Source organism: Aegilops tauschii, chromosome 6 (genome assembly GCF_002575655.3).
Source record: "Aegilops tauschii subsp. strangulata cultivar AL8/78 chromosome 6, Aet v6.0, whole genome shotgun sequence".
Taxonomy (NCBI): domain Eukaryota; kingdom Viridiplantae; phylum Streptophyta; class Magnoliopsida; order Poales; family Poaceae; genus Aegilops; species Aegilops tauschii.
The window spans coordinates 487,336,829-487,344,346 of record NC_053040.3 but is presented as its reverse complement, the minus strand read 5'-3'; the positions used below and the strand labels follow the sequence as shown (position 1 = coordinate 487,344,346).

The following is a 7,518-nucleotide window of genomic DNA, read 5'->3' as shown; positions in this document are numbered from 1 at the left end:
TTTTTTTGGGATTGGGCAGGTACCAACAAAATGGGCTGGTTTTCCACAATCGTAACAAATCACATCCTTCATCTTTGGATCAGAGTTGATGACAGCTTCCTCTTTTCTTGGCCGCTGTCAGATTTATCAGCACTGTTTGATCTCCCCTGTTGCTCTTTCTCAGAATTGAAGTTCTTGGTCTTCTTCTTCTGCTGCAGGTTTTGAGAATTTTGCTGGTAAGTGCTTGATTGCCCTTCTCCCAGATTTTGGAACTGAGGTCCAGACTGAAACTGCATAGGGGGAGGCCCAAACTGCTGTTGCTGTTGGTGTAGAACTGGCATAGCAGGGAGGAACTACTGTGACCACTGATTGTATTGGGGGAATTGAGCCCCTTGCCATGGCTGCATCCCTTGCATCCCCCCTGACTATTGAATTGGTGGATTGGCCCGAAATTACCTTGAGGCGGCCCTTGCATCCCAGACTGTCCTTGGGGGTGGAAGGCACCCATCTTGGCATCATCTGTGGCGGCATCTGTCCTTGGGCCGTGGAACGACCCTGGTCGCTTGGCGTGCGGGAGGCATCACCACGACCAGCCCCTCCTCCACCTCCTCGGCGGCCACCACCGCGATCCCCATCCATACCTCTAGCTGCTTCCGCGTAGGTTGCTCTGCCAGATACGCCCCTCCACAGATCCTTGGAATAGCTGATCTCCTTTGCTTGTGGCAAAGTTTCTGTCTCTCTAGCTGGATAGCAGTCTTCTGCAGTGAATCGCTTTGTGAGGAACAGATCCTTGGAATCGATCCTCTTGGTGCGGGCGGGGGACGCGGGGCGCTATTTGGCAGACTGCGGCGTCTGCTCGACAGAACATTTGATCTCAGTCGTTAATCTGGATGGCAGACCATTGATATAACATGGGTAGTAGGATATGTTTAAGTTGATTTGATCGGAGGGTCCTAGATATCTCGTGTACAGTTTGTTGTGTGACTTTAGGGGAGTTTATGTTTGCTCTTTTAATAGTAGTATAGAAGTATAGATATGTCTTGTTTCGGGTTGCAATTTGTCGGCCAATATATACACGATGAACTTATGATATTACTGGGTGCGGAATTTTGGTTTGTGTTAAAGGAAATTTTGGCCTATTTATAGTTGAAAATTACATTTGGGATGGCTCCGGCTCCGGCAATTAAGTCGCGTTACACATGGGTGCTCGTCTTCTACAGGCTTACTAGATGATGCCGTGCACGTTGTTGCGGGAATATTTTGTAATATATTTCAAAGATATTGATTCTATGAAAATAAAGAATATTCAAAGTAATAATATAAGAGCTAAAACTACAAATATGTATGGTTTATTGTGTTTTTGTAAACTATTTATTAAATATATCATGCATGTTTGCATGTTGAGGTGAATCTTTTCCTATGACTCATTGAATATTGAGGTGGACCTTTTCTAATGCATGTTGCTTGATGAGTTGTCATGTTTGCATGTTGAGAAAAATAGATTAGTGGGGGCTAGTCATTTAGATATAGAAGATCCAATGATGCATGCAACGTGTTAGGCAACTCCTACGCGCCAATGCAAACGGCTATGGATTTTGTAGTTTTTTTTGTTTGGATTGGCTGAGCGGATGGGTATGTTCGTTTTTTGGTTTGGGTCAGGGGTGCGCCCAATGGAGGCCGACACATTGTTCGCTTGGATTTAGAAAAACTAAATCTATATCTATATCTCTCCCTAATAATAAAGCACGGATCGACTTTGTCGGGTTCACCGTCACAATACGCTTTCTTCTTATGTCATAATACGCTTTTACAATTTGTATGGACAAAATCGTAATATAAACAAGGTGGTACTAATAATTACGTAAAAACCCAATTTCATCTCCTGCCTCCCAATCCCATCTCGCGGCTTTCTTCGCCGTTCAAAACTCCCCCCTTTCCAGCGACGGCAGCGACGGCGGAGCACGAGCACGTGAGGGGCGGCGCCTTCCTCCCTTTCCAGCGACGGCAGCGACGGCGGAGCACGAGCAGGTGAGGGGCGGCACCTTCGTCGGACGGCTAGCCGCGGCGGAGGAGAAGGCGGACGCCATGGGTGCGGCTACAGACGAGGCGGAGGAGAAGGCGGACGCCGTGGGCTTGCTGCACGGCTACAGCCAAGGCGGAGGAGAAGGCGGACGCCGTGGGCGTTCATGGAGGATGGTACACCGGCCGCCGGCTCCGGCCGCCAGTCCTCTCAGGCCTCCTCCGTGGTATCCTTCTCAACCTCCGCTGCTCCTATCATGATTTGGATGGAAAATTGGAGGCCGGCCGTGTCCTTCTCCAACACAAATTGATGTAGTGCCCGACCCGATTTGATTGGCTGCTATAAGAAGCAAGGGTCCTCGGCCGGAATCTCCATCAGGTTTTGCCCTTCGACCATAATCTCCATCATCCTGTCCAAATTGCAATTTTTGAACAAACATCCAATGTCGCCGCCAAGTTCGCCGGAGGAAGAAGCGCCAAGTTCGCCGGAGGAACAAGCGCCGAGTTCGCCGGAGGAACAAGAACGCCCGCCGAGTCCTGTGGTGGCTACACGAGAGGTATGTATCCCCTCGAAGCTACGCCACGGCGCGGTAGAGCCTGAAGTTCGTCAAAACTTGACCTAACCGTGACCGTCATTGACGCCACCTTGCTGCCGCTGTTGCTGGAGATGAGCTGAATATCAAGCTTTGGTTGCCTCTTTGCTTCCACTTCACTGCTCTTCGACTATCTGTAATTGTAAAACACCTAATACGATTCTTCAGCACTTGATACTGGTGGTCATGGTCTTCTTCTCTTACTGTTGCGAGACTTGGTTTTAGTTAGTAATCTTGAGATCAAGTGTACTCGTGGATTGCTTAGATGGAGGACCACTGTTGGTTTTGTACTTAGATGCGATTGTGAATCATGTACGGTTCAATTCAGATTCATGTGGTATTTTTCCTAAATTTGTGCCTGCCTGAACATTATTACTATTAAACTATGAATAATGATTTTTGCAACTGTAGGAGAATTTCTTCGCCGCATCACAAGAAAAACAATTTGAAACAGAGAACTGTACTGAACCTTCTAATTATTGTATGAACTTGCTTCACTTAATTTGAACGGCATATTTTTCAGTAGAATTAAGTGCCGGGTGCCACTTGAGAGAATAAAAGAATGATCAGCTATTTTTTTCACAGTTATGATTTAGTCAACATTGATGTCCGTCTGCAAAAAGCTTATTCTGATTTGGAGTTGATTTTTTTTCAGGCCCTTAAGATGAGTGATGAACATCCGTTGAGCCGTCCAATGTTGCCTTTGGCAACTACACCAGAGGTATGAATCCCCTTCATATTAGTTTGCATATGTGAGCCCTGGTACATGTACAATGCGTCTATTACTGCGACACTTTTCTCCATATATACCTTGTAATACTTTGTTTTATCTAATAGAAGCTGGGTGTTTTCCCTTCTATTAGGGAATTTTTTTTAGAAGAACATAGCTCACCAATGCAACATAGCTCAGTTCTTATCAGAACAATCGAGAGAATGATGAATACAGCCTTTTTAGTTGATGGCACTGTTTGTATTATTTCTGTTAACACTAAAGTGTGGCATCTCTTTGATGGTTTAGTAGAATTAAGTGTTTGCTGTCACTTGATGTTCAGAATTGCCCTGCCATTCATGCAATAAATAAAAAAGTGATTTGGCCTGGTTTTCATGTCTCTGATGTGTATGCACGTGCAGGTGCCAAAGGCATCCAATCCAACTCAGGTGGAGGCCAAGGAGGTTCAGCTCTCGGACATTGCACCAATAATGCTGGATGATACCGACGTGAAGACTGTACGTTTCATATATTCAGACTGGGAGCTATGATGTACTACCTCTGTTTCAACTGATCTAACGGTTGGAGGTTTACATTTTATTTTTGTTCTGACTGCAGAAAATAGATGACATCGCTGAACTGGACATTGCAGAGGATTTTGATAACCGGCCTTCCAAAAAGGCAAAAATTTCTGAATCACGTGTACTGGAACCATCACCTATGTCACCAACTATGAAAACATCTTCTCCAGGTTCAGAGTGTTTTGAATCGTTTGTGCCAGAATCAGATAATCAGATGAATCATGATACACTACCATCACCTCCATCCCCATCTAGCTCGACAATATCTCCTGTTTTCCCATTGCATGATATTAAGGAACCAAATTCACATAAAGAGATCAAAGTTGATGAGACATATGATTGTCTCCCACAAGGTATTTGCTTGATTTATCACGTGTGCTTTCGTATACAATATATTCTTAAATTATTTGATTTTCTGCAGACTATACATTGACCGACCATGATCTATGTGCTCATATAGCAATAGAATCATCTTTGAGAAAACAATTGCTGGTTCAGATAGATGGAAGTTCTGTCTTGCAACATCAATTGATGTGCCTGCTAGATGAGAAAGAGTGGGTAAATGATGATGTAAGTACCCTTACTCAAACAGTAAAGAGTTTCTAATCACTAATATCAATTAGTAATGTATTTTTTAATTCTTAATTATAGGTGATCAATGCATATATATGTTGTATAAAGGACCAAATACATCTCCAGAATGATAATAAAGTATATTTTGAGAGTCCATTTGTTACCTCACTATTTAAACGAGATGGCACCATTGGAATACAAGAAGGTAGTGCCTTCATGACAGAGATTGTCCTCGAATATATGCAGCATGCCATGGTAATCTCCATATTCATAATTTACATGTTCTAGGTTTCATGCATTTTCATTTACTATTTTCCTAATTATCTTTATTACAGATTAAACTTCCAATAAATGCCAATAACACACATTGGTATTTAGCTGTTGTGAATACAAAAAAATGTGAGGTTCAAGTTCTAGACTCATTGTGCTGGAATTCTGACAGAGATGATCTTGCTAATACGGTTAGTTACAACACGATTTTTAATATACTTAGATAATGTGTATCATTTCTTCCTACCACTATTTTATTTTTAGCTACGAGGAATACAATTTCATTTGGACCTTCTTAAAATTCAAAAGTTAGTAAGCGACGATTGGAAAGACGTTGATCTTACTGAATGGAAGATCACAGAACAATTACAAAAGGCAATTCAAAAAGATAGTTCTTCATGTGGTTTATTTATGGTTAAATTTATGGAATATTTCACCGGATGTGCACTATCCTACCCAATTACACAGGTATATATCTTTTTTTAATAAAAAGTATGTTACTTTTACAAAAAGTACTTTTTAAATATACTAATAATTGTTCGTGTTGCACAGGAAATGATACTTCTTTTAGGTTTAAGTTAGCCAGCATACTATTATGTTGGAAAACAAACACTGCAGCAATGACTACAATCGTTGAAGAAAGTGACGATGACAGCAAGGGAGATCCTGATGATGTTCAAATATTGGAAAGTTTAGATGATATAAAAAAACAAAAACAAAAATCCCATTATCTGTTGAAAATAAATACAGATCACTAATATCAATTCTTTCTAATATGACCTTACATGAGTTAACAGCTGGACTCTGTAGCTTCATTAAATCAATTAATTACACCGAGATTTTAGAGTAAGTCATTTTAAATTAGTATTGCAATTGTATAGTATCTGAATTGTTTTATTAATGGTTTATTTTCTTAATTTGTATCATTATCAGGAAAGTATGGATCCGAAGTTCAAAACCATATCCAATTAGCTTGTCTCTCAGAAAACTACAAGGATTGCTAAAGGATGATTTACCCATGGACCGTGATTGCTTTAATTTGATCATACGGAAGATTATGTTGGATGACATCCAAACATCACAAAAAACAAAGCAACTGATAGCAAAGCATTATCTCGACATGAAATTTTGGGTATGTTTTTATATTCGTTATATTCTTTTTATATTCTAATTTTTTATCATCTTTCTAACCAATAATTTTATATACTAGATGACTACTGATTTTGGAAGGCACCCAGATTTTCGTAAGAAGTTAGATGTGGAGCAACTAGCAAATTCTGTTCGTAGTTGGCCTGGTATCAAATATAATGTTTCAACATGCAAATCGGTAAGAGCACTTTTGTATACTTTAGAGCAATTTTTTTATTGCATCTAATATGTAGCCTATTTCAGATCCATATTCCAGTACAATGCATTGATGAATTCATTCTATTCACATTGGATCAAGATACCAGAACAGTGTACATTTTGGACGCTACTCCTATTAATCCAATGTACCGATACAACCCACTCGCAAAATATGTGAAAAAAATTATATGGATTTCCGAACATTTACCGAAAGCAATGTCAAAAGCATGCCCTTGGTCTAGATGGAACGAGGATATTCTCTTATGGCATTATAGAATCCTAGATGATATTCCAGTTTACAACAGGTATTTTTCAGAAGATGAATACTAGATACTGATTATTTGTTGATTTGAGTATGTAGACAATATTAATAAAGTATATTTATATTCTTATATAAGGGAACTGTCTGGTTATCTTGTTCCCCTATTCATGTCCACATGGGAAGACGAAAGACCACATTTGCCATTTTTAAAGGTAAATATTGCAACCGTACAGATATTTGCTTTTATGATTATTATACATGTGATGCTGATGTCATTCTTTTACAAAAAAATGAATGAATAGGATGGATATGAACTCAGAAAACTAATTTTGGGCCAACTACTAACATTGAAGGACAATGAATGTGAAGATAACATGCCTGCTGGTGTACTGGACTTCATCAATTGTATTAGGAAAATCCAAAGTTAAACGGGTATGTCAAATAGTATCAATTCATCTCGAAATGTCAAATGACTCAAATATCTTATTCCAATATGCTAACCTTGTTTTCCTACCAATATGCTTGTGTAGGGAGCTCAGTCGGTGGAAGGTAATTTGTCAGAGAGATTTCTTGCAGCCAACAGTTAATAGACAATGAGCAGGGAGACGATGAACATGTAGAGATGGATTTTTTTCCTTTGAGAAATTAATAGTAGATTTTGGTTTCTACTTAAGATATCCCTTACATATATGTAGAAAACTTTTGGAGCTTGCCAGGATATACATTTTTGGGGGTTGCCAATTATAAGAGATGACGGACTGCTTCAAAATTCGATGTTTGTGGGTTCAGACATGACAATACTGTGGAAATCACAAATAGTACAGAATCGTGTACTCTGTTGATTAATAATTATTTTATAGTTTATTTCTATTCGAAAATGCCAACTAGAGACCGAGCTCCACGGAGGCCTTTATTTGAAAACTTCTAAATCCAAACTTTTTAGTTTCAAAAAATTCTGAAAATAAATACACATATACGTAGATACATAATGCACATGTAACTTCTAAATCCAAACTTTTTAGTTTCAAAAAATTCTGAAAATAAATACACATATACCTAGATACATAATGTACATCTGTGCAAATTTTCAGGTCGAAATACATTAAAATGTGAGCTACACAAAAAAGACAAATCTATATGTACTGTACCAAAAAAATTGCTTTGTATTTCCCTCTAACGTCACTG

At 39.5% G+C, this 7,518-nt stretch overlaps 2 long non-coding RNA genes across 3 annotated transcripts; both read left to right on the top strand.

Annotated features, from left to right (window-relative positions):
• The first annotated feature begins 1,585 nt into the window (after positions 1-1,585).
• LOC109742894 (uncharacterized) lies at positions 1,586-6,279 on the top strand. 2 transcript variants are annotated; one of them, XR_006665738.2, is made up of 7 exons: positions 2,608-3,312; positions 3,723-3,818; positions 3,919-4,451; positions 4,533-5,570; positions 5,658-5,856; positions 5,935-6,051; positions 6,117-6,279. It is a non-coding gene; the product is annotated as an uncharacterized lncRNA (long non-coding RNA). The 2 variants fall into 2 exon arrangements; XR_012188273.1 differs by lacking the exons at positions 5,658-5,856; positions 5,935-6,051; positions 6,117-6,279 and adding an exon at positions 1,586-2,555 and having other exon boundaries at positions 3,247-3,312; positions 4,533-4,610.
• A 115-nt stretch (positions 6,280-6,394) lies between these two features.
• LOC120966708 (uncharacterized) lies at positions 6,395-7,080 on the top strand. Its single transcript, XR_005760954.3, has 2 exons — positions 6,395-6,545; positions 6,636-7,080. It is a non-coding gene; the product is annotated as an uncharacterized lncRNA (long non-coding RNA).
• Positions 7,081-7,518: the final 438 nt, after the last annotated feature.